Source organism: Lepus europaeus, chromosome 11 (assembly GCF_033115175.1).
Source record: "Lepus europaeus isolate LE1 chromosome 11, mLepTim1.pri, whole genome shotgun sequence".
Classification (NCBI taxonomy): domain Eukaryota; kingdom Metazoa; phylum Chordata; class Mammalia; order Lagomorpha; family Leporidae; genus Lepus; species Lepus europaeus.
In genome coordinates this window covers 71341157-71363285 of record NC_084837.1, presented here as the reverse complement: position 1 = coordinate 71363285, position 22129 = coordinate 71341157, and the positions used below count along the sequence as shown (strand labels likewise).

Sequence of the window (22129 nt, the reverse complement as noted above, 5' to 3'; positions counted from 1 at the left end):
ATAAGCATTGCTTGATGAACAATGGGACTTCTGGAAAGGTCTCTCAGTTCACTCCCTGACTCTTAATTCTTCAAGATGCATCTAGTTTTCTCTAGGTTTCCATGATGTAAGGATTAGTTCAATAGTTTTCTTTTGTCCTAGAGCGAAATGAGTTCTCCCTTAATTTATCCCAGAAGTTCACAAGTCAGGAAGTCAGAAAACCACTGCAGACAAACGCTCTTAAGTTTTTGGCAGAGTTTGTAGATTATATTAGGGGTATCTCTTTCCAAGTACAGGCTGTACCCATAACAGAATGATAGGCATGCCAAGCTACTCAAAATAGTCTTTCCAATAACCAACACATGGGTTTGTATTAAAATACTGTATTATTATCCTTAGAGAGGGTTAAGTGACTTTTCATTTTAGGTCCTACTTATGGAAGCAATGGGTAGTATAAAATTTGTAGAGTTGAATAAATAACCTGTAAATCCAATTCCATCTTTTCCTCTGGTCTCATGGACTGATATATTAGACTACATCCAAGTCATCTTCGCCATAATATCATAAAAACTTCTATCTTACCATGCCTAACATCTTCTCTGTAAGATACTCTTCCTCTCAGAGTGTTTTTCAGTTAGTGACAATATCAAGTATCCAAACCAGAAATCCAAAAGGATTTTTCAACCCTTCTGTTTTTCTGATTCCCCACAGCAAAGAAATAGCCCTGACTTTATGTATGATCTTCTAAATATCTCTCAAGTAGATTTTCTCTTCTCCATCACCATTGCCACAATTATTGCTTTATTTCAGGCTCACATTATCTCCTCTATGGACAATGGCAACTGCCCTAAAAGTACTCTCAACTGTTTCCAGTTCCTTCATTCATTCTATCTTTTTCCCTCCAAAAATCTATGTAAGTGATATTTCTAAATCACAGTTTTAATCCCTTTCTCAATCAGTTTCCTTTTGGTGAGTTTTAAAGTTTTTTTTTTTTTTAAAGATTTATTTATGTACTTGAAAGTCAGAGTTACACAGAGAGAGAGAGAGAGAAAGAGAGAGAGAAAAGTCTTCCATCCGCTGGTTCACTCCCCAATTGACTGCAAGAGCAGGAGCTGCGCCAATCCGAAGCCAGGAGCCAGGAGCCTCCTCCGGGTCTCCCACGTGGGTGCAGGGGCCCAGGAGTTAGGCCATCTTCTGCTTTACCAGGCCATAGCAGAGAGCTGGATCAGAAGTGGAGCTGCCGTGTCTCAAACAGGCACCCATATGGGATGCCAGCGCTTCAGGCCAGGGCGTTAACCCACTGTGACACAGCACCGGCCCCAAATTTTTAAAGTTTTACATATGAAGGTCCAAGATCCTAAGAATGTCACCTGAGAACCTTCATGATTTAGACTTTCTCAAGCAAGTTCTCATCTTTATTTTCTAGTAATCAGATCTGAAGTTCAGAGAACATTTTAGGGCTCTGAATCTTCCAGTATTTCATACCTCTGTCCTTGTCCAAACTAGGTGAATTCCTTCAATATATACTGATTGGGCAACACCTAAAACATCTATGAATACACCTCACACCTATTTCTTTAGCTTAGGAAATTATTCAGGATTAATTACATGATCGTAGTCATGATGTACCCATATTTTCCCTCTCTGTTAAGTCCCTTTTTCCAGTACAGTTCTATAATCTATGTTTCTTCTTAAAATATTTCTCTTTTTTTTCACATCTAGTTCCAAACAGAAAAATCTGAAGGCAGATGATACTTTATCTCTATATTCCTTCCCTAAGCTCCTCATACTACATCCCAACAAGGGTATATCTTGTGGGTGGCATGAGTCTATGCCTTTATAAAATTCCCTCTCATTCATCTACTAATTACAGATTTTTTTTTTTTTTTTTTTTTTTTTTTGCCAAGCAAAGTTAGACAGTGAGAGAGAGACAGAGAGAAAGGTCTTCCTTCCATTGGTTCACTCCCCAAATGGCCGCTACGGAAGCCAGGAGCCAGGTGCTTCTTCCTGGTCTCCCATGTGGGTGCAGGAGCCCAAGCACCTGGGCCATCCTCCACTGCCTTCCCGGGCCACAGCAGAGAGCCGGACTGGAAGAGAAGCAACCTGGACTAGTACCCGGGGTGCTGGCGCCACAGGTGGAGGATTAGCCAAATGAGCCACAGTGCTGGCCCAGATCTTTCATTGTTCTTCCAAACCCAGCTCAAATGTTATCAACTCTGAGAAGCCTTCCAGTTGTATCTGGATTAAAATATTCTTTCCTACATGTAGCTCTGTATCTTATACAGATTTCTACTTTATTTATCAGTCTCTATTGTTGTCATCTTAGGAAATATTTTTTTATTAAACTTTTATTTAATGAATATAAATTTCCAAAGTATAGCTTATGGGTTACAATGGCTTCCCCCCTTTTTAAATTTGCTGTGCTTGATCTTTAAAATTGGATAAATCAACTCAGGGTTGACTTCTGTAAGTGCTTACTAAGAGCTGGTGGAAAGGAGCCATATAAAGATTTGGGATACATGCATTCCATGACTATTTTAGGGATCAGAAAGGCATTTTTATAATCGTAAATTCCAGTTATCCAAGTTTAAAAAATTCTGAATCCAGACATAGTAGAATTTACATAACAGGGTCCTCATTTTCACAAAAAGTCTTTTAAGAAAATGTCAGGAAAAATAGACAAACATTATAAATGCTTGTGAACAGATTTTGTGTATCCTGAACAGTAAATAGAATATTTACACTTTCAACTGGTTTAATGAAGTTGTTCAATGAACTTAGGAGTTGTTCCCTTTTAGTGAAGTCATCTTGCATCTATAAACTGATGTTCCTAGATCCATAATTTATAAATAGTATACTTTTACACAAATATATCCTACTATTAGGATTTCCTTTGTAACTCAAATTTCAGGAAGTCAAATGAGTATTATCCTAAGGCTAGTTTTGGTTTCCAAATGGAACAGTTTCAAAAATACTTTCTACCCTCATTTGAACATTCAGTGGCCATTCAATGGTCACCAGACCTGATCTCCTTAGCTTTTTCTCAGTCTATGTTTTGTTTTTTTTTTTTTTTAAACTCTTTGCACTATTTGGCACTCTTAAAGCCCATTTTATTCTTTATGAAATATATTGCTCTTGGCTTCCACGGTGCTCAGCTATCCTGGTCTGGTCTGGCTCTTCTCATTTTTTATTTCTTCATACTATGCATGTGAGTTTTAAACTTTACTTGATTATTTGACCTTCTGCTTTTTCTTTTTTTATCTTGTCTATGTCCTTTGGATGGGTGGTTATAGCCAATTCAATGTTTCTAACCCTGCTTCTGTTATAAGATCCTGTTTGGAATTTATTTCTTTCTGCTAGATATTTTCATAAAGATACACCAATCATTAATTGAAACTCAAAACCTATGTCTAAAGCCAGTCACAAGCAACTCCTTCAAGAGTAGATTCTATCTATGCTACTAATGCAGCATGTTTCAGTCAGACAGGTATTTGATTAATGAAGAAAACATAAGAAAATATCTCAAGTACATTTTTTCTCTGGTCATTTGGAAGGCAGATGGGGGATAGATCTGTACTTTATCATAATATTTACATTACTATTTGAAATGTGTATCATCAACATGATTAACCTTATCCCGAAAAATATTCAACCTAAGTAAGTTGGGAAAATAATTTTTTAAGAAAATATACCTGAATTGGGGTAGGTGCTGTGGTGCAGTGGGTTAACGCCCTGGCCTGAAGCGCTGGCATTCCCTATGGCCATCGGTTCAAGACCCGGCTGCTTCACTTCTGATCCAGCTCTCTGCTATGGCCTGGGAAAGCAGTACAAGATGGCCCAAGTCGTTGGGCCCCTGTACCTGCGTGGGAGACCTGGAGGAAGCTCCTGGCTCCTGGCTTCGGATCGGCTCAGCTCCAGCTGTTGCGACCATTTGGGGAGTGAACCAGTGGATGGAAGACCTCTCTCTCTCTCTCTCTCTCTCTCTCTCTCTCTCTCTGCCTCTCTTCTCTCTGTGTAACTCTGACTTTCAAATAAATAAATAAATCTTTAAAAAAAAGAAAATATACTTGAATTTTTATTCTTTAGAGGGAAAATGTGAAATTAGAAAACTGAGGAATAGTTTTGTTCTCTTAGGTTGGCAATACTGTGCTGACTGGTTGGTTGGTTGGCTTTTGCAGCCAATTTTCACTATCAGTTAGGAATTCTTAGTTTTCTAAGACCCAGTTCTAAGGAGTACCCTTTTGAGTTCCAAGTTCTTTAATGCCAATTTATAGTTCAAAGCTTTCTAATACAAGAATCTTAAGAGTTATCTTTATAAAAACTTAAAATAACAATTTTTCTTGGATCTGCACTCAGCAAAGCAAACTCATCAATTTCTCCATGATCCCTAATAATACCCCACAAAGCTGCTATAAGGAGAGAAACTTCTTTGTTTGCCCCTGTTGGAGAAAGTGAGTATTCAAGTCTTCCACTACTCCTTAGGCCTACAAGTATCATATGTATAAATAAAACTCAAAATTGGCTGAGCCATCTCATCTCATTGTTTAAACCTCACCCATGAGATGACTCAGACAGACTGTGTTTACTCAATTGCAAAAACTACATATTTTCAGAATGTAACAGAAAATGCATCAAGCCAGTTGTTGGTACTACAGAAGATAGGAAGCTCACAGCAAGTCTACAGAAAGCAGATGGGAAGAAGCCAAGTTATTGCCAAGATCAAAGACTTTGGCTTCAGGTCCATGGGAGAAGGCTTTAAATTCTGCTATTTAATAGTTTCAGCATTACAAATGTACAAGGTCTTAAAGATGCCAGGGTAGCTGTAGAAGTTGATTATTGGTCTGATACACAAAAATCTATTTTTTCTTCTTTACATTTTTTTTTCTCCTACCAATAAAAACAAAGGGGTCAAAAACATGCCAAACAGTGATGAACTTCTGAATGAGATGATGCCATGTAGGGATCATTTGAATGTTTGTGTGGTCTTTCAATTTTAATAATATTCAGATGCTCAATTATTTTCATTTCTTCTAGATTTCAAAAATACAGCAGGAAAAGATGTGACAAGCCACTGGAAAATCTATCTGATGGTGAGAACTTAAGACAGCCACATTTGTTTCCTTCTTTCCCTCCCCTTTTATTTAGTTTCAGAATTCTTTTGAAATTTGCATAAAACAAATATTTCACAGTTCAGAGACATTTTTACTAGAGTTGCCCTGTGCAAACTGCCAGAAAGCCTTGGCAAAGCTTACTTAATGAAAAGTAGCACTATAGAGTGCTCTAGACTGTCAGTCACCACTGAGAGAAGGTATCAACATCGAGTCTGTGGTTTTGAATCCTGCCTGAAATGGGGTTTGGATTTAATTGGTTGATTATCTGTTGCAATTCCGCATTCATACTTTAGTTTTAGTCTTGGACAGCATTTATGTTGGGAATTTTTTTGCTGTTACCCAAATAACACCTGTGGTTATTTTACTAAGAACCATTGATTTGGACCATCTGAAGAAAGTCCATCAACAGTCAATCTCCATTTCAAGCATGAACACAGCTTCTGAAGATTTCCTCTATTTTACTAAACCTCTGCTTCTTATTAGAACCAATGACATCATTGAATTGTGTTTTCAAAAAAGCTGCAAACAAATTCATTTTTTTTATTATCTATTGGGACATCGGATCAGTCACAAAACAGTTTGAGTCACTGGGTTATTTGTTTTTAATATCTCATGCTATTCACTCATTTTGATTATTTTGTGCATTACCCCATGATGTCTTCATCAAGCATTTGAAACTCATTAAACTTCAGGTATTTTTGTTTTTGTAAAGTAAAAAAAAAGTCTGCAAGAGGCAATGTGTGGAAATGTGCTCTATCCAGATAAGTATCAGTTGATGGAACTGAGAGCAAACCATACCCAGAACCAATCAGTATTTTTTAAATCCTTAAAATATTTATTTTATGCTAATATGCTGAGTTGGAAAGTGAAATAGGTAACTTAATCACTAGCATAAAGCTATTGCTTTATGTATTTGTTCATTCAATGGATGATATATATATAATGCAGGGATTATGAGAGTAGAATCTTCCAAAGTCAAAGAGATAACATGGTTGGGTCTTTTGCTTGCTTATTTTTGTAGTATATGCTGTTGTTTCTATCTTGCCTATACATTACCTCTGTCCAAATAAGATCTTCAATGAGTTTGGCAAATGGGAGAGAAGAAATTGAGATAGTGACCTCACTTGAACCTGAAAAATCCAGAATAGGGGGAAATGGTTAATGGTATTTACTACTCAGTAACCCCAGCAACTAGAATGATCCACACTAATATTTAGCCATGGTAGGGACTGCCAGATTCAGCAAATAAAATTTTGGGATGCCCCACAAAATGTGAATTTCAGATGAACAATGAATATTTTTAGTACAGGTTTACCTCACACGATATTTAAGATATACTAAAAAGTGACTTGTTATTTATCTGAAATTTACATTTTTATGGAATACCTTGTATTTTGCCTGCCAGTCCTGTGAAGTAGAAGACTCTTTTAGAAACATTTTATAAAGATTTATTTATTTATTTATTTGAAATGCAGATTTATAGAGAGAGAGGGAGAGAAAAGAAGAGAGAGGGGAGGAGTAGGGGGAGAGATATCTTCCATCCACAGGTTCACTGGGTCTCCCAGGTGGGTGGCAAAGGCCCAGGTACTTGGGTCATCCTTTGCTGCCTTCCCAGTTGCATTAACAGGGAACTAGAATGGAAGTAAAGTACCCATTTGAATGGGGGCTCATATGGGATGCCGGCATCACAGGTGGCAGCTTAACCCGCTGCTCTCAATCACCAGCACCAACATTTCAATTTTTATTGTAGTATTTACTTCACAACATTGGAGAAATCAAATAATAGCAAATACTATAAGGGATCCCCATTGTGGACTCCCACTCACCAGAGACAAAGACTTTCAATATGTTTTGCTGTTTCTCCTGGCATCATTTACTTTCGTACTTCTGAGTCGCATGCACAAACTGCAACTGCCATTTTAGATATTCTTTGTTATGTTGATTTCTGTATATAAAACATTAGGGGGGCTGGCACTGTGGCACAGCTGTTTATGCCCCCTCTGCAGTACTGGCATCCCATATAGGTGCTGGTTCAAGTCCTGGCTGCTCCACTTCTGATCCACCTCCCTGCTAATGGCCTGGGAAAGCAATGGAAGATGGCCTAAGTGCTTGGACTCCTGCACCCACATGAGAGATCCAGATGAAACTCCTGGCTCCTGGCTTCAGTCTGGCCCAGCCCTGGAAATTGTGGCCATTTGGGGAGTGAACCCTTGGATAGAAGATCTCTTCTCTCTCTCTACATTTCTGACTTTCAAATAAATAAATAAATCTTAAAATGTTTTAAATATTTGTAGTTTGATTTTATATATAGAGAACCAACTCCATGTTAAGCACTGATTTCAACAGTTTGCACCCCCCCACACACACAACATATAGAGTACAGTTTGAGAACAAGATTTGCAATTAATTCTCATAGTATATCTCATTAAGGATGGAGGTTCTACATGGAGAGTTAGTGCACAGTGACTTCTGTTGTTCCTTTAACAATTAACACTCCTATTTATGACGTCAGTGATCACCTGAGGGAAATGTATTCATTAAATAAATCTTAAAAAAAAATAAATATAGCTGTCCCTCTTGGGAATTGGGATCAGTGTTAAAAATAAAACAAAAAAAATGTTTTAAATATTAGGATATAGCTCTCTTTCACAGCTCAAAGACCTGACCTGTACATACACATAATTTCTTTCTCTGACCTCTTACCCATTTTCTCAATATTATATCATTTCCAATATATAAATATGGTTTACAGTAGAATCACATGTGTATTGTATTTTCTTCTTTGTACTACTTTTGTTTTCCCTGGAGTTAATAATACTTAATTTTTCAATGTTCATTCTTCTATGTACTAACTCTTAATTTACCCCTATGTACTAACTCTTAATTTACCCCCAAAGTCTTCCAAACAATTCTAAAATCTTTTAAATGTTAAACACAACAGAAAATCATATGTTCCATTTTATGTTTTCCATAAAGATAGTCTTTCTGAAAACATCTGTTCTCTTTATTTAGACTAGTTCCTATGTAGGCTTGATTGCCAGGTGTTATGGGACTTCTCTCAAGTCTCCCTTATGCTGGTAGAGTATATTTTCTAGTACTTTTGGGATGAAGGGCATATGGGTGGTATCCACAGACTCCTGTATACCCCAGAGTTGTTGCCATTCATTAAAAAGTCTGCACTAATGAAAATATTTTTAGAGTTGAAAGAATTTTTTAAAATTATCCTTTACAACTGAGGAAACTGAGGCTGAAAAATTAAAGTAACTCTCATTATGGTTATATATTTATAAAAAATATAAGAAATTCTTCTTGAAAAGAATACAGAAAAAATCCACTCTACTGAACTTTGGTAGAAGCTTGTGATGCCCTAAACTATTAGGTTAAACAAACAGAGGTGAGAAAGAGAATAAGCACATATTTCTCCATATTAAGGTAATTTGTTGCAATCTGCTAGTACAGGACATTCTCTTATCAATCCTGAAATGAATGTATTTACTATACATTGTCATTATTCACTATCTTTCATTGATTAGCAATTAAAGAGAAATAATAGAGCTTAGGATTTCTGGTGGCAACATCAATCTCTTTGAAATCAATTATAAGATTTAAAAAATAATAATAAATATCATTTTCTTTGAGAATTTACAACTCAAAGAGATAACAAAATTGTTCTCTTTTAAAGTCTTTTACACCTAACCAGTTTGATTCAAGTAAAACTACTGTGATGTCTCTCAACATCAAGAACCTTTCAGTAAAATGGGACAAGGCACCACTGAGCATCTCTTCGTTTTTAAGAAGAAAAGCCCAGCCTTATACAACAACAAAATGGTCTCCCTCACATATAAGGACCATAGAATAATAATAATTTTGCTTTTATTGAGTATAATGAAAATAATGTTGGATAGGATAGTGCCTTTGTAATCCCTCAAACTGCACCATGGGCTGGGCTTGGGTATGGAACTAGAGATTTTACCATAAGGTAACAAAAGGATTTTCATAATTAATCAATACCATCAAATTTGAATATCAAAGAAATCTGAAAAATGTCTACTACAACAACCATCCTTGTTTCAGAAGACTCTGCTATGGATTGCACCTAGCTAATTAAAACAGACCCTACTTTCGCATTGTTAATTTTGGCCTGCCCTGCTATGAAATCATTTCATCAATTCTTGAAGTGTTCCTGCATCTAGAATTTTCCTAGCTTCTGAAATCATGTGTCGAATCATTTGTAACCTGTTGAGAGCTACTTGTGCCCTTTCTTTAAGCTTAAAAAGAAATAACTCCAACCTGATGGCTTCATCATCAGGGAATTCTAGAAAAGAAAAAAGCTTAGAAGTAGAGAGAAGAAAGACAGCTTATTTTCTCCTGAGGTCTGAAACCATAATGGCATGTTAATTGAATCTGAATTTCTTGTTAGCAGCTATTTCATTGGAACATTTTTGGGAGCTGTATTAAGTTAAATGTTTATAGGGAAGCAGGTGTTTTCTCATGTATTTGTATGCACTATCCATTTTCCCTTTTTCTCTCTGAATAATTCATTCTCACAATATGCTTCTGATTTTTTTCTGATTTTTTACTTTGTAAATCTCCTTTATATTTAACAAATATTTGTTGAAAAATGTGATAAATACTTGAAAATGTTAGTCCCCCCCCAATGCTTTTGGTGGCTTTATCAGTAATAATTTAAGTCATAGAATAAATATTGCTGATCTGAGAGATGCTCATATAAATATGGTCTTTGTATTTGCACTTTATTTTAAGTTCTATTATGTAAAACAAAGTCTATGGCCCATGGGTGGGAAATAAATGGCCTGTGGGCAGTATAAGGCTTGTACAATCTTTTGGCCTGGCCCTGCTAAGGCACCTGCAGGTGGAACTCAGAATTAAATAAGTCTATAGCAGGTTAATTTTTAAGCTGATAATTTTGGATGACCTGCAATGATATTATTCAAATGTCTATATTTTCAGAAACTAAGAAAAATGCCTTTTATATTTACTCTTATTTTAAAACACGTCTTGGGATCTTCAGTTCTCTGTGTAGATGAGAAGGAAGTTGAGAGAGACAGAAAAGTATGTCAAGTGACATGTAACCAGTCTAGGAGTTTCCTTCTGCTGCACAGGACTATCCATGGGTGAATAGTCTAAACTCTCTTATTATAAAGTTTCAATCCCTCTGCACCCTGTGGAGAAGCAGCGAGAAGACTAGTCCTAGGACTAGGCTTGGGGTCGGGGGAGAGAAGAGCAATACCATGAAGCTTCTCAGAAAGACTGTCCTTGTCCTTAGTCTCTTCCATCAGCCAGTCAAGCAAAGGAGCTGGCAGAAGGCCTTCAACAGACAAATTAATCAGGCTCTCTTAACAGGTGAGATACCCATGCTCATCATTTAAAACAATACCATGTGGGCAAGAAAGTAAAATTAAGAGTAAACTGTGTGTGGTTTTTTGAACTGTAAAGAGTGAGAGTATCAATCTTTGAGATCAGTGATGACTTGGTAGCCTCCTGTTAATCACCTTGGGAGAGTACTTGGACTTCTGAAGTTAAATGCTCCTCTGGAACATATTTGGTCTGATTTACTGGGATATAAAGAATATTGTAAGTGCAAATTTTTCAACAAAGGGACTTCAAAAATTCATGGAAAATCAAATTAAATGATTTGTTTATCTTGGAGCAAAAAAATTTGAACTCAATGTATATTGTTTTCATAGTATGCATTTCTATGAACTTCTGAAGACACCTGTTTTGCTCCCTCCCCTATATAGGTTTGCCATTAATACCAGACATCTTCCAGAGCTCCCAAGTCTGAAGAAAATCAAAGAGAGTCCCTTTATTGTTTCAGAAACCATCCTTTAAGAGTTCACTGACCACTAACTGTGACTGGCATAATACTGACAGCCAGTAAAGTCCCAATGAAGTTTATTTTATCCTCATTATTAATATTTCAGTGATTCTTAAGATCCACAATAACTCACTCACTTGTATTTTTATTTCCATGACCTCAACTAAGGAATTAAAAGTAATTATGCATTCTTTGGGAGGCTGTTGATGTTCTTCTTCTAGAATCATCTTACAGACTGAAATTTCTAAGATTGCTGTGTCATCCTGAAAAATAAATAATATGTGATTATAGTCTAGCATTTTCACAAAGCTAACAGCTGGACATACTGTCGTTCCATTTGTTTGATTTTAGTATCAACAACAAAATGTCAGAAAATTCTGTCAAATACATAAAACATGTTCTCACTGACTATGTGCTACCTTATACCTCTATTTCAGAATTTTTAATAGTAGAGAATACATTTTATGCCCTTTTGTATGGTTTACAAGCAGTCTAACTGGGTGTAGTTAAGTCCAGATGAAGTTTCTTACGGAAAACATTTTTCTAATCAACTGTCTTGTTCTGGGCTAGAATAAAAGGAATATGAAACTACTATGAAAGAAAGTTATGAATAGCAGGCTGAACAAAACTCTCTCCCATTCATAGCATTATTCACAACAGCTAAGTTATGGAAACAACCTAAATGTCACTGATAGATGAATGGATACAGAAAATGTAAGTGAGTGAGCATGTGTGTGCAGTACAGCCTTTAACAACTTTTTGAAAAAATTTTCCCAAAACAGATGGACCTGGAGGAACTTATGTTACATGAAATAAACTAACACAAAGAAAACTATTGCCCAATGTTGCTTACATGTGGAATATTTATTTTATTTTATTATTTATTTATTTATTTATTTATTTGACAGGCAGAGTGAACAGTGAGAGAGAGAGGCAGAGAGAAAGGCCTTCCTTTTCCATTGGTTCACCCCGCCCCAATTGTCGCTGCGTCCGGCACGCTGCAGCTGGCGCACCACGCTGATCTGAAGCCAGGAGCCAGGTGCTTCTCCTGGTCTCCCATGTGGGTGCAGGAGCCCAAGCACTTGGGCCATCCTCCACTGCCTTCCCGGGCCACAGCAGAGAGCTGGACTGGAAGAGGAGCAACCAGGACAGGATCCGGCACCCCGACCGGGACTAGAACCCAATATGCCAGCGCTGCAGGCGGAGGATTAGCCTATTGAGCCGCGGCGCCGGCCGCTTACATGTGGAATATTTTAAAAGGAGCCCAAATACAGAGATAGAAAATGAAATAATGATTACCATGGGCAGTATGGGGAAAGGAAATTAAAGATCTAGGTTAAAGGAAACAAAATAGCAGATATGTTAGATGAACAAGTTTAGAGACCTAACACACAACTTAAGGACTGAAGTTAATAGAATTGTTTTGTACTAGGGATTTTTGTTAAACAGTTTTTAAGTGCTCTTATAACACAAAAAATTATTTTTGAGATTATAGATATATTACTCTGCTACACTATAGTAAGCGTTTTACTATGTACAAAAAGGTACTTCAAAAATTCATAGAAATACATATCATGAAAAAATATGGATTTCAAAAGATTTTGTACCATAATAAACTTACCCTGTAATTTCATCTTTCATTAACTTAAACTGCCCCCATATGTATCTCATAATATTATGCTGAAAACCTCAAATATACACAATAAAATTTATTTTTAAAAAATATCTTCATATTAAAAGAAGCACTCAAGAAACTCAAGTTTAGTTGAAGTCACAGAGTATCAATATAAGCCAACTTAATATTCTCATATTATCAAAAGTTCAAACCCTAGATTCAAATATTAACTATTTCTAAGAAATGACCCTTAATATGGGCGCTCAGCCTACCGTCAATCCTCCCAGCCAGGCTCAAAGTCAGTGGGTAATGTGGATTTTTCCCTCTACTAGAGTCTCTGTATCACATGAGTACACCAGAGCCACTGGCCAAATGTTGCCATCTCCCCAGTGCTACCACCAGTATTGCTGAGAAGATGGTGTCCTGTCTTAGCCAGTTGCTGTGCACTTGTACAAGGGCTTCTGCAGCTGCTACTTAGGCCCAGAATGGCGCCCACCTTCTCTCAGCCTGGCATCAGGCATTGTTGTGGGGAGGATGGGGTGAGAGAAACGTGCCCCTTTTACTTCCATTGGGTCCACAGGTACCCGCTAGCCCCTAGGGTACCACATCTACAACCAACTCATTTTTAACAAATGAGTTAAAATCAATCCCAGGAACAAGGACAGTCTCTTCAAAACACAGTGCTTGAAAACTGGATCCCCACATGCAGAATTAAGAAACTAGAACTATATCTTACACTTTACACAAAAGCCTACTCAAAATGGATCAAAGACCTAAATCTATGACCTGATACCATCAAATTATTAGAGAATAGTGGGAAAATGTTGCACAACATTGGATACAAAAACATTTCTTGGAAAAACCCTGAAAAACAGGCAATCAAAATCAAAATTGACAAATGGGATTACGTTAGAGAAGCTTCTGTACTGCCAAAGAAATACTCAGCAAAGTGAAGAGGCAACCAACAGAATGGGAGAAAATATTTGCAAACTTTGCAAATGATAAGGAGTTAATAACAAGAATCTACAAAGAGCTGAAGAGATTCAACGATAAAGTAAACAATCTAGCTAATAAATGGGCAAAAGACTTGAAAAGGCATTTTTCAAGAGAGAAAATTCAAATGGCCTATAGACACTTGAAAAAATGCTCAGGATCACTAGCCATCAGGGAAATGCAATTCAAAACTACAATCAGGTTTCACCTCACCCCTGTTAGAATGGCTCTCACAAAGAAATCAATAAACAACAACTGCTGGAGAGGATGTGGTGAAAAAGGTATTCTAATCCACTATTGGTGGGAATGAAAACTGGTCCAGCCACTGTGGAAGACAATATGGAGATACCTCACAAATCTGAATATAGACCTACCGTATTACCCAGCAATCCCACTCCTGGAAATTTATTCAAAGCAAAAGAAATCAGCATATGAAAAAGTTATTTGCACTCCCATGATCACTGCAGCTCAATTCACAATAGCTAAAATATGGAATCAACCCAGATGTCCATCAACTAATGACTATAAAGAAATTATGGTATATTTACACCCTGGAGTATTAATCAAGGGTAAAAAAAAATGAAATTGTGTCTTTTGCAACAAAGTGGATGCAACTAGAAATCATTATATTTAGTGAAATAAGAAAAGTTCCCAAAGACATATATCATATGTTTTCCATGGTCTGTGGTAACTAATAGAGTGCCTAAAGGGTAATGTTTTGGAGTGAAATGGACATTTTGAGATACGATGATTGTTTACAACACTTGTCTCTCTGTTGAGGAAGGGTTTTTTTCTTCATATTATTTGTTGAACTTTTTACTTAGTGTATGACTAACCATGAATATTAAGTAAACTGACAATAGATCTTTGTAAACATTAAGAGTGGGATTAGGAGAGTGAGGAGGAAGAAGTGTTGGAGTGTTGGTATAAGGGAGGGTCGAATGGGAAGTATCACTATGTTCCTAATGTATATATGAAATAAAGGAAACTTGTATAACTTACATAAAATTGAAAAAAAAGAAGAAAACGAAAACACTCTCCATCTCCCTTCACCCACAGGTGAGTACAGAAAGACAGTTTTGGATTTTTTGTGGGCATGCTTGTCTTTCTGTTCTTGGTATTCCTTATCTAGGGCACAATACATTCTAAGTTCTTCCTCCCACTACCTCCTTGGGGCGAGTCACCAAGCTGGAATTACGGAAGTAAGCCTTTAATAGAGTAATTTAGGAAGAAAAAGAAATTATTAGCATAAGGACATGTAAGAATTATGTTCTTCTTGATGTGAGTCCCTTTTAGCAATATGAAAAGTCTAATTGTTTTGAAGATGCTTGATCCCAGTGGTGAATCTATGCGGAAAGGAAAGAACATGAGTCTGCCTGAGTAATTCCCAGCTCGAGGCACTGTTAGCTCACATGCATCCATGCAGGAGGAAATCCCATGGAGACAGTGCCTGGGAAACTGAGGACAAAGGCTGAGGAAGGTAAACAGGTTTCCTAATGCTGCAGAGACCCATAACTAATATATAATAAATAAAATCCAGAAAATAATAAAAACAAAATATGAATTAGTTTTTTTTCTTTTTATCTTTTCTCCATCTACTCTGCTGTTCAGGTTTCTATATTCATGATGGTAGTTATCATCCTTTCACTTCTAATGTAGGACTCCTGCATTTCTTGTAGGGCCAATTTCATGGAAATAAATTCAGTTTTTGCTTGACATGCAAAGTTTTTATTTCTCCTTCATTTCTGGAGGATAAATTTGCTGGGTATAGTTTTCCTGGTTGGCAGGTGCTTCTACTTTTGTTTTTTGTTTTTTTTTTCTTCTTAGGATTTTGAATATTCTATCCCATTCTATCCTGGCCTCTGATACTTCTGTCCTTAATCTAATGAGGATTCCCTTATAAGGGACTTCGTTTTCCTTTTTGCTATTTTTAGAACTTTGTTTTTGTCTGGTAAAGCCACTATGGAAGTCAGTTTGGAGAGTCCTCAGAAACCTGAACATAACCCTACCATACAACCCAGCCATCCCACTCCTTGGAATTTACCCAAAGAAAATTAAATTGGCAAATAAAAAAGCTGTTTGCACCTTAATGTTTATTGCAGCTCAATTCACAATAGCTAAGACCTGGAACCAACCTAAATGCCGATTAACAGTAGACTGGATAAAGAAATTATGGAACATGTATTCTACAGAATACTATACAGCATTAAAAAAATGAAATCCGGTCATTTGCAACAAAATGGAGGAATCTGGAAAACATCATGCTGAGTGAAATAAGGCAGTCCCAAAGGGACAAAAATCATATGTTATCCCTGATCGGTGACAACTAACCAAACACCAAAAAGGAAACCTGTTGAAGTGAAATTGACACTATGAGAAACAGTGACTTGATCAGCCCTTGTCCTGACTGTTGATGAACAACTTAATACTTTATCCCTTTTAGTATTTTTTTGTTCTACTTAATACTATTGGTTGAACTCTTTAAATAACACACAATGATTCTTAGGTGTTTAAATTTAACGGAAAAGTGGTCCCTGTTAAATATAAGAGTGGGAATAAGAGAGGGAAGAGATGTACAATTTGGGACATGCTCAATCGGACTTGCCCCAAATGGTGGAGTCAGAAATGTGTCAGGGGATTCCAATACAATCCCCTCAAGATGACATGTACCAATGCCATCTCTCTAGTCCAAGTGATCAATTTCAGTTCACAATTGATCATAATGATAGGACTAAGAGTCAAAGGGATCACATAAACAAGACTAATGTCTGCTAATACTAACTGATAGAATAAAAAAGGGAGAGAATGCTCCAACATGGGAAGTGGGATACACAGCAAAGTCATAGAATGGCACATGTCCTAAACAGCACTCTGGCCTCAGAATCAGCCCTTAAGGCATTCAGATCCGGCTGAAGAGCCCATGAGAGTATTTCAGGCATGGAAATCCAAGACACTCTGGCAAAAAAAAAAAAAAAAAAAAACCTAAATGAAAGATCTCTGTGAGTGAGATCCTAGTAGAAAGAACGGGCCATCAAAGAAGGAGGTAGCTTTCTCTGAAGGGAGGAGAGAACTTCCACTTTGACTATGACCTTGTCCAAATAAGATCGAAGTCGGAGAACTCAAAAGGCTTCCATAGCCTTGGCAACTCATGACAAGAGCCTAGGGAGATTACTGACGCCATAAACAAGAGTGTCAATTTGTTAAATCAACAACAGGAGTCACTGTGCACGTACTCCCCATGTAGGATCTCTGTTCTTAATGTGTTGTGCAATGTGAATTAATGCTATAACTAGTGCCCAAACAGTATATTACACTTTATGCTCTGTGTAGGTGCAAACTATTGAAATCTTTACTTAATATATACTAAATTGATCTTCTGTATATAAAGAGAATTGAAAATGAATCTTGATGTTAATGGAATGGGAGAGGGAGCGGGCGATGGGAGGGTTGCGGGTGGGAGGGAAGTTATTGGGGGGAAAAGCCACTGTAATCAATAAACTGTACTTTGGAAATTTATATTTACTAAATAAAAGTTAAAAAAATTTCAAAGTAAAACATTTCTCTGTGGCTTAACTTGGTAGTTGTCCAAATACAAAGACATACTTGGTAAGAATTAGAGAGGCACAATATAATATTTTCATTTTAGTTTTTAAGGCCCTTTACCAAATTTTCTTTTTTTGGGAAAACTTTCATTCAATAAATAAGAATTTCGGAAGTATAACTTTTGGATTATAGCAGTTTTTGCCCCCATAACCACCCTCCAACCCGCAAACTATCCCATCTCCTACTCCCTCTCCCATAACATTCTTCATTAAGATTTTTAATTATATACAGAAGATCATTTTCAAGAATACAAACAGAACTCAAATCCTGTTTCTTGCCTAACTCACCAATATATTTATTAGTGCTGTTGAAAGTGCAGCAGAGGAAGTAAAGAAAGGGGAGGGACTAGGGTCTATGCACCAACTACCTCAAGGCAGGAAACCTCTCCTTTTCCCCATATCAAATCTGCAATTGCATTGCATCATCTGCTGGGCTGGCCACAGCTGTGGCTGTTGCCAAAATGAAAATGGAATCTAGCCATACTAGGATTTCATATTCTCTAGAGCTGCTGTTCCTCTGGACATTATTTTCAGAAGTATAATTTTGCACAGCAACTTACTTTTTTGAAATAGCTTATAAAAAATTTCAAATCCTTTTTTTCCTTCTAAATAAAAAGTTTCCAGTCCATTACCTTTGCCTTTGGGATATCTTTATCTAAATGGAAATGAGAGAGCATGATTATCTGACCTGGCTTTCTTCCATAAAAACATCTTTTCACTAAAGAAGATAAATTACATTTCACGCTATTCATAACATAGCAGCCTATTTGACACGAGAGTCTTCAAAGTGAAAGACTGGTGAATTCTTGTTAGTTTGGCTGTTCAATTTAGGTCAACCAACATTCTCTAACAGCCTACATTTATCAGGCACAGTGTCAGATACAGATGACAAAGTGACAAATAAATCATAGTTCCTACCCACAATGAGTTCACAAATCAGTTAGGAAACAAATACAAAACCAATAATAACTCCACAACATTGTTTATTAAAATGGAAATACTATGTCCAGTGTTTTGTGTATGAAGAAATTATTGACTTTCACTGAAAGTATAGAAGACATCAGAGAGGAGGTACTGGAGAATCACTGGCCAACAGAGAAAAGAACCATACCTGCCAGATAGAAGAAACAGACATTGCAAAGGCACAGAGGAATGACATATACGTTGTTCTTCAGAATCTCAAAGGAGATGAAAATTTTTTAAGCATAAGGATAATGGTAGCAGTCAATGAGGCTAACACAACAGTCTGGGGTCAGATCACAGAGGGACTTCATTCTCTAGAATGTTAACCAGAGTCAAACATTTGGCCTAGCAGTGAAAACACTGCTTGAGATGCTCACATCCCGTATCAGAGTGCCTGGGTTTGAGTTTTGCTTCCATTCTCCATTCCAGTTCTCAGCTAATGCACACCTTGGAAGGCAGTAAGTGATGGCACAAATAGTTGGATACCTGCCACCCACCACCCATACGGGGACCCAGATTGAGTCCCAGGATCTCTGCTATTCTAAATAAATAAATAAATAAAGTTTTTTTTAAAAAAAAGTTTCAAGCAAAGGATGATATGGCTAAGGTTGCAGTGTCTGGATTGACTCTGGCTTGGGATAAGCTAAATTAGAGGAGGATGCTAAAGAAGGCAAGAAGATTGATTAAAAAGCAATGTTGGCCTCAGGCTAAAATCTCTTAGCCTCATACACACACTCATTCTATCATTGTCCATTCCCTTTCTTACATTCTTCTCTTCTATTTTATCACTGCCTTTCTTCCTTCAATTCCCTATAGTTCCCCCTTATATTTTATGTAACACTATAGAAATTTTAGAACAAATCCTTTTATATATCCTGCATCATCTCACAGTCAATATGGCTGTTTCAAAAACAAATTGGCAAAAGAAGGGAAGAGTTAATATAGCTCATTGAAACAATATGTAAAGTTTTTCAATTATAAATATCTCGGAGAAGGTACTGTTGAAGAATGTATCTGGTAGCTTTTCTGATGGTGGTGTTTGTTTATTTTAAAATGTTCATGTAGTTTTTTTGAAAGGCAAAGAAAGAGAAAGAAAGAGAAAGAGAGAGATCTTCCATCTCCAGGTTCACTCCCCAGATGCATGTAACAGCTGGTGCTGGGCCAGCCTGAAGCCCAGAACCTGCAACTCAGTCCAGGACTCCCATATGGGTGACAGGGACCCAAGGACTTGAGCCATCATCTGCTGCCTCCTCAGGTGCATACTAGCTAGAAACTAAAATCAGAAGTGGAGCTGATACTTGAACCCAAGCACCCTGATATCAATGCGGGTCCTAAGTGATATCTTAACTCCTAAGCTAAAAGCCTGCCTTGTTGGTTCTGTTTAAATGATGGCAGATTAGACAACAGAGCCTGATAGGTTTTCCCAATGATGATAAACAGTGTTATAGATTAAACAGAACTTGACTCCCCAAACTCATATAGACATTTAAACTCAGATTTTCGTGTTAACAGTTAATGGATTAATGCTAACGGTTGATGGGTTAGAGTGGAGACCTGAAGTAATCACAGTGGAAAGGAGGCAGGACCAACGGGAAATCTATAGGTCACTGGGGCCTGCCCATGGGAACTATTTCTCAGAAACCTGGCTGTGTCACTTCTGATCCAGCTCATTAGTAATGTATCTGAGATAGCAGCAGAAAATGGCCCAAATGCTTGGGCCCTGGTCACACATGTGGGAGAGCTGGATGGGATTCTTGGTTCCTGGCTTTGGCCTGGCTCTTGGCTTTGGACTGTCACAGTCCCTGTCATTACAACCATCCAGGGAGTGATCCAGTGGATGAAGATCTCTTTCTCCTCTGCCTCTCCTTCTTTCTCTGTTACTCTGCCTTCAAGATAATTAAATTAATCTTTTAAAAAGTGATTTTTTTAAAATGTTTTTGTGAGAGGCAGGTGTTTGTTGCAGGATAAGGTACTACTTGGGACACCTACATCCTATATCAGAGTGCCTGGTTTGAGTCCTGCCTCCTCCACTTCTGACCAGCTTCCTGTTAATGAATACCCTGGGAGGCAGTAGATGATGGGTCAAGTACTTAGGTCCCTATTACTAACATGGGAGTCCTGGATTGAGTTCTGGGCTCCTGGCTTTGGCCTTACCAAACCCTGGCTGTTGTGGGCTTTTGGGAAGTGACGTAGTGGGTGGAAGATCTCTGTTTGGTCTCTTTTGAATACAATGAAAACGATAACTAAAAAGTTACAAAAGTTTTTATCAAAACATTTTCATTTACTTGGAAAATTTAAATGTACCAGAAAGAGTGTGGAATATCTGTGCTTGTGACAAGAGAATGTGTTTTTTTTTTCTTTTAGACTAAGAAACACTGCTCTAACCTGACAATATAACACACAGTGAATAGAAAGAAGCAAGCAAAAAGAATGAAGATCAAGTCTAATATCTGATACGATAGTCTGAGTGGATTCTCTCCTACATTATGCCACAGACTTTTCCTCTATAGTTAAAAAGAAGTGGTCCTTTGACTAGAAACTTATTATCCCTTAAAAGAAATATTCAGAAGGGCACACCTTTGAAATTTTGATATATTACAAAACTGGTTTATTATAAGCAATAATATAAAATAAAATGTTTAAAGTCTGTTTGCAAAGAACATTGTACTTTTTCTATGTAGGGTTTGACTTCCCTCTTTAATCATAAAATTTACCTTCATGTTAAAAGTAAATTTAGGATTAAGAATTACATTGTGAGAAGAGGGCCAAAGATGGTGGTATAGCAACAGAACATCCCAAGTCACACAGAGAATAGTAGTTAATAAGCAAAGGGGATACAAGCCTCTGTCAGAATTGCAAGAAGTTCCCACAGAGTAGCCCAGGAGTTCACCAGACTGCTCAGGTCCACGCTAAGGGAGCAAAGAGGAAGGAAAAGTGGTGGAGGCACAGCGAAGAAGCAGCAGAGACCTAACAAGGAGCTTGGCGCCACTCACTCCCCACAGAGAACCAGGTGAGAGATTGTGAGTCCACAGAGCTGTGGATAGGCAGCGGCAGGGAAGCTTAGTGCACTGTGTTTGAAGCTCCCAGTACGAAGAAGGAGAAATTATAGAGGAACAAACAGAGAGGTTGGGCACTCCACAGCCCATCTATGTCTCCTGCCTCCCACAACCCGACCTACAGCCAGGGAGAGAAGCCATATTGTTACATTTTCAAGTGCAAGCAGGGTGCTGCTGTGTTTGCCTCTTATGCACACACCCATCAATTGAAGGGGCCACCTCACAACACCCCACACCCGGGAACGAGATCACAACATTTCAGAGTGATTTTTTTTTCCCACCATGCAAGCTGTACAACAAGGAGTAGTCCTAAATTGCAAAAACCCAAGCTTGTTAAATGAACAAGTGAGAAGTGAGCCCGTCCCCAGTAGGCGGGACTTAGTGACCCAAAGTCCTGGCACCATCTCCATCACAATCTAGAAGTAAACAGGGCTCCAGGGAGCAGGGCTGCATGCTTCCACTTGCATAGACACATAGCAGCTTATAGCAGAAGGAAATCATAACACAGATACAAATTAAAATCAACCAGAAATGCTGAAGAACAAAGGAAAAATCTTTAATAAGAATAAGGAAGAATTTGTGAACTTGCCAAAGGAGCAATACAATTCTTCAATAATGGAGGCTGAAGAAGAAGAGATCAAGGATATGCCAAAAGAATTCAGACAATTAATAGCCAGATTACTTAGAAGCAATCAGAAACAAATTCATGATCTAAATGAAAAGCGCTCCCAAGAAATTGAGATTTAAAGAGAAGCCAGAATGAAATATTGGAAATGAAGTATTCAATAGACCAAATTAAAAATGCAGTGGAAAGTCTTAGCAATAGAATAGATGAGACAGAAGAAAGAACATCAAAGCTAGAAAACAAATTTCCAGAAATAATACAGTCAGACCAAATATAAGAAGAAATTAGAAAATTAAAAATCATGGTTGGGGGCCGGTGCTGTGGCTCACTTGGTTAATCCTCCACC

The 22129-nt window shown here is 37.5% G+C and overlaps 1 long non-coding RNA gene across 1 annotated transcript in view; it reads left to right on the top strand.

Moving 5' to 3' along the window:
* LOC133769559 (uncharacterized) overlaps positions 1-20714 on the top strand; it is a 75049-nt gene extending 54335 nt beyond the window's left edge. The window contains exons 2-3 of the long non-coding RNA XR_009867209.1: positions 5014-5069; positions 20467-20714. This is a non-coding gene — a long non-coding RNA (uncharacterized LOC133769559). The remainder of the gene's footprint in view (positions 1-5013; positions 5070-20466) is intronic.
* The last annotated feature ends 1415 nt before the right edge of the window (positions 20715-22129 follow it).